General features: G+C 34.8%; 1 pseudogene; it reads right to left on the reverse strand.

Moving 5' to 3' along the window:
* Window positions 1–1,469: 1,469 nt before the first annotated feature.
* LOC114628144 lies at window positions 1,470–1,530 on the reverse strand (annotated as a pseudogene).
* Window positions 1,531–10,107: the final 8,577 nt, after the last annotated feature.

Genomic DNA, 10,107 nt, shown 5'->3' on the forward strand with positions numbered 1-10,107 from the left:
ATTAAAGCTAACACTAATACTCTTCATTCTGTATATGACTTCATTAGTTTCTCTGTGTTTATCTATCCAGCTGGAGACTTTCATTAGCATTTTCTGTACTATTCCTCCCTTACTGCTATCTACCCCTTCTAACCTTCTCATTCTAGTCATGGTTCTCTTTTTATTTAAATATTTTTATACAATATATTTTGATCATCTTCCTTCCCCTCTACATATTATTGCAACTATTGTCAGTAATCTTTAACTCTTACACTAAACAATATCCTGGTTCTTGTTTTTACTTTACAGAGAAAACTAGAATGAACACAGAGAATCTTAGTGTCTTGGTTCTAAAGCACAATTCTCCTAGACTTTTACCTCCTGTTTATTGCTATTACCCTTACAAAAGAAGGTAGGGCTTTTTTTTGTTTTGCCTATTATTAAAACTTCCAGATTATGGAGGCATAGATATTTTGAGTTTCCTTTATTACAATCTTAAGATATATTCACGTTTGTTTTGTAAAAATACCATAAATTGAAGGTTTTCCTGACCTCTAATTGTTTTGTTACATAAAATGTAAAAAAATATGAGTACATAGTTTTCATAAATTTGCATTGTATTTTCTTTCCATTTTAAAAAAAAAATAGAAATACTTTACAAACTTGCGTGTCATTGTTGCACAAGGGCCATTCTTTTTTTTTTCTGAACATGTTGTTTTATGTATTCTTTTTTTTTTAAATCAAATCATAATTTTTACTTATTCACTCAGGGGTTATAAACACAAAAAGGCAGAACGTGGGGAAGGGGATGACACCGGAGTGTGGGTGTTCAGGGTGAGTACAGATATCTTTAAGAACATGGTATCAGCTGGGTGACGTTTCAGGGGACAGGTCACTATGACTCTGTCTATGATTCATTTGTCCTTATCTAAGTTGGTATTATCTGCCAAGGCTACCTATTTACAAGGTCTATGACTACTCAGGCTGGTAAATTTCCACAAAAGCTGCCTGTTTACAATAGCTTATAGCAATCTGTTTCAATGCTTTTCCACAGAGATCTAAGACTTGATATTAGTATATATGTATGATAGGCCTATTGCTGATTTTAGGCCTATGGCTGATTTTAGGCCTTCAGTGTATAAGCAGGGCTGCCCCTGACATCTCCTCCCTTCTCTAAGTATAGAAGGGCTGTGGCGATTCTAATCTTGCGAAGGTGGGAATAGAGGCCTGACCTCCAGTACTTGAAGGGGACCTTGTAATGGCTCCAGTCTTCCTGTTGTTGTCCAGTGAGACATGAGGGCCATACCCATCCCGATGTCTTTTTCCTGGAGAGGGGATACTTTTGACATCAACCCCTATGCAGTCAGGCTTGTCGCTCAGGGAACCCAGAGAAATATTTTTAGCTATTATTTATATTCCCTTGTAGTGCTTAGCCTCGAAGCCTAAGCAAGAATTCAGATAGCCAGTCAGAGGGTGTTCTGGGTGGCACACAGGGGCCATTCTAATCTTCTCTGTATCGTTCCAATTTTAGTATATGTGCTGCTGAAGCAAGTGCTGAATTGCATTTTCTAGGTCAGTAATTTGCTTAATACATACTGGTTTTAAAAAATAGTTTATAGAAAATAGATCAGTCCGACCAGACAGAAAGCCTACTCTTTCTAGGTATATATTCGAGTAGGAGGTGCGAAACTGAGAAATACAAGTAGAACATTTAAGCTATCAAATGAAGATAGCTAAGCAGGAAAATAACATAGTACAAATGTGAGCAGGGGTCCAGAAGTGAGTCGTTGTGGCTTTGAATAGCCACAGCTGAAGGTCATTTTAAAAGGGGAAATTCAAAATTGGCAAATGAGAAAGTTAAAACAGAAACACATTCCAGAAGCATTAGGCTGCGTATGGTCCTTTTAAACGTCAGAATGCATGAAAAGCCAACCTTATGAAACAACCACAAGTAAGATTGAGTTGAGCATTGTGGTCCTTGATTGTAATCTCAGTACACAAGAAAATTGTGAATTCAAGGCCAGCCTAAACTGCATAGACAGAGATTATATTGTGGCTAGAGAATCAAGCTTTCTTTTTCCCATTATATGGTTTTGTCTCCTTTGTCAAAAATCAAGTGTTCATAGGTGTGTGGGTCTACTTCTGGGTTTTTGATTTAATGCATTAATCAATCTGTTTGTACCAATATCACGTATATTTTTGTTGTTGTTTTGTTGTATTTTTAAATTGCTATTGCCATATAATAGAGCTTAAGTCCAGGATGTTGACTCGTCCAGATATTCTGTAATTGTTCATGTTTTGTTTGTTTGTTTGTTATCCTGTATTTTTTTCCATTTGAAGTTGAGAATTGTTCTTTTAAGGTCTGTAAAAAACATGTTGTAATTTTGATAGGGATTGCACTGTCTGTAGTTAGGTTTTGGTAAATGTCCGTTTTAACTATGTTAATCCTACCAATCTATGAACATGGGAGATCTTTCCATCTTTGGATATCTTCAATTACTTCAGGATCTTGTTCTTGACATATAGATCCTTTACTTGCTTGGTTATGTGTAATTATTTTATATGATTTGTGTCTATTGTGAAGGGTGTTGTTTTCCTAATTTCTTTCTCTGGACATTTATCATTTGTATATAGGAAGGTAGTAGCTAATTTTTTTTGAGCTAATTTCATATGCAGCCACTTTGCTGAGGTATCTGTTGTAGGAGTTCTCAGGTACAATTTTGTGGATTGCTTATATATACTATCATATCGCCCATGAATAATGATACCTTGATTTTTTCTTTCCAGTTTGTATTCCTTTGATCTCCTCTTTTGTTGTCTTACTAGTCTGGCTAGACCTTCAAGAACTACATTGAATAAATAGGGGGAGAGTGGGCAGCCTTATCTTGTCCCTGATAAAACGGAATTGCTTTAAGTTTCTCTCTATTTAATTTGATGTTGGCTATTAGTTTGCTCTGTATTGCTTTTCTTATGATTACGTATTTGTCTTGAATCACTGATCACTGGAAGAATTTTAACATTAAAGGGTGTTGGATTTTGTCAAAGACTTTTTCAGCATCTTATGAGATGATAATGCATTTTTTTCCTTTTAGTTTTTATAATAGAATGGATTATATTGATGTATTTTTGTATACTGAACCATCCCTACATCTCTGCAATGAAACCTACATGATCATTCTGTATGATGTGTTCTTAGATTCAGTTTGCAAGGAATTTATTGAGTATTTTTGTGTCTATATTCATAAATAAATTTGGTCTGAAGTTTTCTTTTTTGTTCAGTCTTTGTGTGGATTAAGTATCAGTGTAACTGTGGGCTCATAGAATGAATTAGTAGTGTTACTTTGTGGAATAGTTTGAAAAGTGTTGGTATTAGCTATTCTTTGAAAGTCTGGTAGAATTCTGAGCTAAAACCATTTGATCATTGTCTTTTTTTGGTTGTGAGACTTTTAATGCCTCTTCTTTCCTTAGAAGTTATGGAAAATTTTAGATAATTACCTGATCTTGATTTAAATTTGGTATGTGGTATCTGTCTAGAAATTCATCCATTTCATTTAGATTTTCCATTTTTGTAGAGTACAGGCTAATAAGTTTGGATTTCCTCAGTTTCTGTAGTTATGTCTCCTTTTTCAGCTTTGATTTTCTTAATTTTGATACTGGCTCTGTGCCTTTTAGTCAGTTTAGCTGTTTGTCTATCTTGTTGATTTTCATAAAAAACTAGCTCTTGGATTCTTTGTATTGTTCTCTTTATATTGTCCTCTTTGTTTTTATTTGATTAATTTTAGGCTTTTGTTTGAGTATTTCCTCCATTCTACTTCTTTTATGTGCATTTGCTTCTTTTTTGTTTTTGAGCATTCGGGTGTGCTATTAAGTTATTAGTATGACATCTCTCCAATTTCTTTATGAAGGCATGTCGTACTATGAAATTTCCTCTTAAAACAATTATGTGCCACATAAGTTTGGATATGTTTTGCCTTCATTTTCATTGAATCTAGAAAGTCTTCAATTTCTTTCTTTCTTTCTTTCTCGACCAAGTTATCACTGTATAGAGAGTTGTTCAGTTTTCATGAGTATGTGACTTTTTGCTATATCTGCTGTTTTTGAAGTCCAATCGTAATTTGTGGTGATTTGATAAGATGAAAGGGATTATTTCAGGCTCCTTGTATCTTTGATGCTTGCTTTGTGTCTGATTATATGGTCAATTTTGTAGAAGGTTCCATGGGATGCTGAGAAGAAGATATATTCTTTTGTTTGAAATGTTCTGGAGATATCTGTTAAATCCATTTGGTTCATAATTTCTGTTAGTTTCATTGTGCCTATGTTTAGTTTCTGTTTTAATTACCTGTCCTTTGGTGAGAGTGGTGTATTGAAATCTCCTACTATTATTGTGTGAGGTTTAATCTGTGTTTTGAACTTTAGTAAAGTTTCTGTTATGAATGTAGGTGCCCTTGCATTTAGGACATAGATGTTCAATATTGAGAGTTCATCTTGGTGGATTTTTCCTTTGATGAGTATGAAGTGTCCTTCCCTATCTTTTTTGTTCTCAATCTCTTCTTCTCCCTCTCCCTCTTCTTCCCTCCCTCCCTCTCTCTCTTTCTCTCTCTCTTTCTCTGTCTCTCTGATTGTTTCTCTCACCCCATTTCTCTCTCTGTATTTCTCTCCCTCTTTCAGTCCCTTCCTCCTTCTCTCCATTCCTCCCTCCCTCTCTGTCTTGATTCATTTGAAACCATACCAGGAAGAGATTATGCTGTATGAGTATTCAGCCCTAGAATCAAAGATGCCTATACCCTGATTTTCCCCTTCCAAGTATCTAGAATTCTGAGAAGTAAGACTTGCTTCATATGTCATCCTGTCATATATATATACATATATGTATATATATATATATAGTATCTATCGATCTCTCTCTCTATATATATACAGAGAGAGGATAAAATACGTTATGAAATTTGAAATTATTGGGTATGTTAAATGCCTAGCTGATATTGGTAATTAAGGGTTACTAGGGGTTCATTTTCATTGTTAACATTAAAAGAGTGAAATCATTTATTTTATAGTATTTATGAATTAAATTCACTTCATGTTGAGTTAGCAATATGACCAGTTATTTATAACAGAGATTTTTTATAATTGTTATTCTGGAGGTTATGTTTCTGAAGGTAATTGTTGTTTACCTGTTTAACAGGAAAATTATATTTGAAATGTTAGATTCCTTTCTATCACTTTGGAAAGAAATAAGGCTGTATGCTTGATGTGATTATTCTATGCAGAAATTTTCAAAATATTTTCACACAGATATACTTGTCTGTACTCACAAGCTATATGAAATATTTAAATCCATATAAAACTAATGTGGAATACATGTATTCTAATAGGAATATAATGTATATTATGGAATATGATTTATATCTTATAATATAAAAACAGGGTACATACAACTAGATTATATTTTAGTTTGTAAAATACTATACATACTGGTCATAACCTTAAGGTAAAAAAGATCTCATGGAAACTTTGAAGCACTTCCCCTGTTTGCATAAAAAACATCACCACCAGCACAATATTATACTTTTTTGATATTATGGATGAATTGTGTTTCCAATCAGAATTTGTTAAAGAAATAACATTCCACAGTTGCTATTGCTTTCCTAAGGGAAGTAGTTATTCCGATATTAGCACTGAAATAAAAGGAATGGACCACTGAACCATAAATAGATTACATTTTGTGGAAAAGAAAGATCACTAAAATATTTATAGTGAAAATTTCTATAACATTTTATTTCTTTTGTTAAAGTTATCTTCTTTTATAAGTAAGATACAAAAGTCACAGTGTATTTGTATCAAATGAAAAATTAAAAATAAAGTTAAAAATGTAACAAATACCTAGAAATAAAAAGTGTAAAGAAGAAATCTTTTGAGAGTTGCAATAGTAGTCTGTCATGTTATTTTACATATGATACTTAAAATTATTTTTATGCAAAAGTTATTTTTATGTTAATAGTTAGGCAACTATTTCTATAAAATATTCTGTTGGACATCTATAAAATTGTCACTAATAGGCATGGCTTCCAGTTGAGGGATGGGTCCACCCATGCACCTCAAAATATTAAACCCAGAAATGTTACTGTCAGAAGGCAAGATAAGGACAAAAAATTGAACACAGACTGAAGGGTTGGCCACCCAGAGACTGCCTCATCTAAGGATTCATCCCATCTGCAGACACCAAACCCTCACACTACTACTAATACCAAAAAGGCACTTGCTGACATAAGCCTTACGTCATTGTTCTTTGAGAGGTTATACCAGCACCTGATCAATACAGATGCAGACTCTCACATCCAACCATTGGACTGAGTCTGGGGACCCCAATGAAGAACTAGGGGAAGGACTGAAGTAGCTGAAGGGGATTGGAATTCTATAAGAACAATATTAACTAACTTGATGACCCAGAGCTATCAGGGACTAAACTACGTATATACATGGACGGAGCCAGGTCTCCAGATATGGATGTAGTAGAGAGAGGATGGCCTTTTCTGACATTAATGGGAGGGGAGGGGAGCCTGATGTCCCATGTAGGTGGATACTAGAGGGATGAGTCAAGAGTGTGTGAATGGGTGGAAGAGCAACCTTATAGAGGCAAAGGGGAGGGGGTGAAGGGCCATGCGATGGGGGTTGGTGGAGGGGTTACAGAGAAGGGGATATCATTTGAAATGTAAATGAATAAAATGATTAATAAAAAGAAAAATATCATTAAATATTATAGAGGAGTTAAAATCCACCAATGTGGCTGTTCTGCCTAAAGATTATATTCAAAGATATAATCTGGCTGGAATGCAGACATGTTAGGCACCTTTAATCCCTATGACTGGATTATAGACATCCTTAGTACACACTTTTTTTAATATATAATTTATTTTTTCTCAAATTGTAATTCATTCACACAGGGATTATAAACACAGAAAGGCAGGATGTGGGGACAGGAATGAGAGTGGAGTGTGGGTGTTCAGTTAATCCCGTACAATGAAGGAAAAGTTAGTTTGTAGAAAGAATCAACTATGTTTGAAAATGACATCCAATGGAGAGACAGGCACACACACACACACACACACACACACACACACGCACGCACACACATGCTGAGAGAGGAGAGAGAAAAAGGGGGAGAGTAGAAATGAAGAAGGAGGCAATTTTACTGAGACTGTTTTAGAGACAGGTTGAAGAGAGAGCAACCTAGACACAAGTAAAGACAGAATGAGCCAGGGAATGAGAAGGAATCAGCATAATAGAACAGATCGCCTGAGTTTGCTTGAGGCTGAGCAGAACAATTCAGTCAGAAGGTGAGAGAATCATGTTTGAATCAGTAAGCTTGGAAAGGAACCAGAATAGCTGAGTTGAACCAACCAGTGAGAGTTCAGAAAAAAGGGTGAGTTTATTCACCAAGAATCCTCTAAGAGGACATCTGCTAAATTAAAGTTACAGAGTAGAATACATGATTCTAATGCTTTCATAGGCTGAAGTCACGTTTTTAAATAGTTGTAATAGTTTCCTTTAAAAGCCCAATACACAAAATTTCACATTATTTTAATTATGAGAAAAAAGATCAAGTCAACATCAAGAGAAAAGGAGATATAGAATGTGACCTTCATTATTTTAAAATAAGTTATTATATTGCCCCAATAGTAAAGATATATGCAAATATTAGTTATATACTTATATCACAGTGAAGATTATCCAATTAATTGGTCATAATAAAAGTAAAATATTAAGACAAAATATTATATGATTAGGAACCAATCTCCACTTCTGTATCTTTTTATGTTTTAATTAGTTATACTTAATTAACTATATTTAAGTATAATTACATTAATTAATTATATTTAATTAATAATGGAAAACATTTTTAGTATGTTAAATAAACTTTCAGTATTTACAACTTTATAATTCTGAAAAGCTTTAATCACCATATTCTAGGGATTTACTGAAGTTATTTATTTGTTTTTTCATAATCTTCTAAAGTATTCCAGTTGTGTTGTTTAATGAGTGTGAACAGGATGGGAATCAGAATCACTTAGCAGAGGAATCTAGACATGCTTACTAGGTTAGCCTCTGGGAGTGGCTAGATCAGGGAAATTGACACATCTTAACTGTGAGTGCATCATTCCATGACCTGACATCCTTGAGTAAAATAAGGGGAGAGTAAGAGGAATACTTACATTCATCATTCTCTGTTTTTACATGGTGAATGAAATGTGATAAGCTGCCTCAAGCTCTTAGGCTTGTGCTACCATGACTCTCCAGAACAATGGCCTGTACTCTCGAACTCTGAGCAGAATTAAACCCTTTCTTCTGTAGTTACCCTTCCTTCGACATTTTTATTACAACAATGAAACATATAGCTGATTAAAATGGTACAAGTAGTAGGATCATTGTTTTGATAAGCCTATGTGATTGTTAAAGTTTTAGAACTGATTTTCTGGAATGTGTAAGTGTTTGAAACTTTGGACTAGAGAATTTCTTGACTGTTATAATCAGAACCTAACGAGTCCTTCTGTTAAGAACTTAGAAGTTGAGTAAGCAAAGAGAATAATGAAAACAATGAAGGTAAGGACTGTAACGAGAGCTAGGTGAGATTCAACTTATGTATTATTATTCTGTATCTTGCTGAATCTTATTTTCTATTTCCCAAGAACTTGACTGGGGGATGAACTTGAAAGCAATGGGGTAATACATTTGGGTGTGGCAATTTCATGGCAGGATAGAATTCATTCATGCTGCAGCATGATTGCAGCTCATTATTCTTTCTGAGCCTTATAGTGTTAAAGAGCAATAATGCAGAAGAAAGATACAAAATGTGTGTAGCTTGCTGAGGAAAAGAGTTTTAGTACATTTAACTTTAAAAACAAGTCATAGGCTAAAAGAGATTATACCTATTATAGAGACAACCCCTGCTATGTACTGAAATCATAGGAAGATGACCTGAGGCCGAGAACACATGCATCAACCTCTACAATTTGTAAACCTTAAATATACTAGGAAGGAGAGAGCCTAAACTAAGAATGTCACTGGAGCAGTTCCATGCTCCTGGAAAAGCATCTGCTTATGGAAAAGTTTCTCTAAGGTTAGCATACAGAGGCTGCTACAACTGTGGTCCGAAGTTCAGCCTAATTAGGCAATAGAACCTGGCAGTATCATTTACCTGGCACTGGTTTTCAGGGATGAGAGGTACAAGATTGAGGGGTCTTGAGCCATGATTTTAGAATGTTGCTAAGGCTAGGCAATTTGTGACAGCATCAAAATCCTTGTAAGAGATTCTGAGAGATCACCTTATGTAGCTGTGATTTTGAAGCTAAAGTTCCCCCAAACACCACAGAATATTCGAAATGTGTGGACCAAAGACATTTGCAGACCAAAGAAAGCTGGAGACATGAAACAGATTCTGCACAAGAAAAATATTGTCTATGTTTTTGGATGACAGAGTTGAAAAGTTGGGGCTCCTCTGCCCTTGAAAGCCTAGAGTATTCTATCAAACGCCTCATGGAGCTGCTGATGGATTTGATATTGGTCATGCTGACTTGAGGCCTTGCTTCAGGTCAGTCACTCTTCTTATGCCTCCAGTCTTTACTCTTGGAATGGAAATGTTTATACTACGTCATTGTTTATTGGAAGTAACCTCTCTTGTTTTATGGAAACACACAGTCAAGATATTGCCTACATTTCAAAAAGACTCAGAATTCACGCTTTAAAATGGTATCATAACTACCAACGACTATGGAATATTTTGAGGTTTGACTGAATGCATTTTCCATTATAAAATATCCCTAAGTATATGGAGACAAGGGAAGTGGGATTATGGTTTAAAACTAGTATGTTCAGATGTCCCATTGATAAGGTTTTTTGTGATTGCGAATACTGACTGTCATCTTGACAGGATCTAAGAGACAAGCCTCTATCAGGCTTCTAGAGGGTTATTTAGACTGAGTAAACTGAATGGGAAGATACCTCTTAAATGCAGGTGTCACCATTCTGTGAGGTTCTAGACTGAAGAAAAAGCAGAAAGTGAGCAGAATACTAATAATTCATTTCTCTTAGAATCTAATTTTTAACTCACTATGTAGGTCTAATTGGCTCAGA

Source organism: Grammomys surdaster, unplaced genomic scaffold (genome assembly GCF_004785775.1).
Source record: "Grammomys surdaster isolate TR1022 unplaced genomic scaffold, NIH_TR_1.0 264, whole genome shotgun sequence".
Lineage (NCBI taxonomy): Eukaryota > Metazoa > Chordata > Mammalia > Rodentia > Muridae > Grammomys > Grammomys surdaster.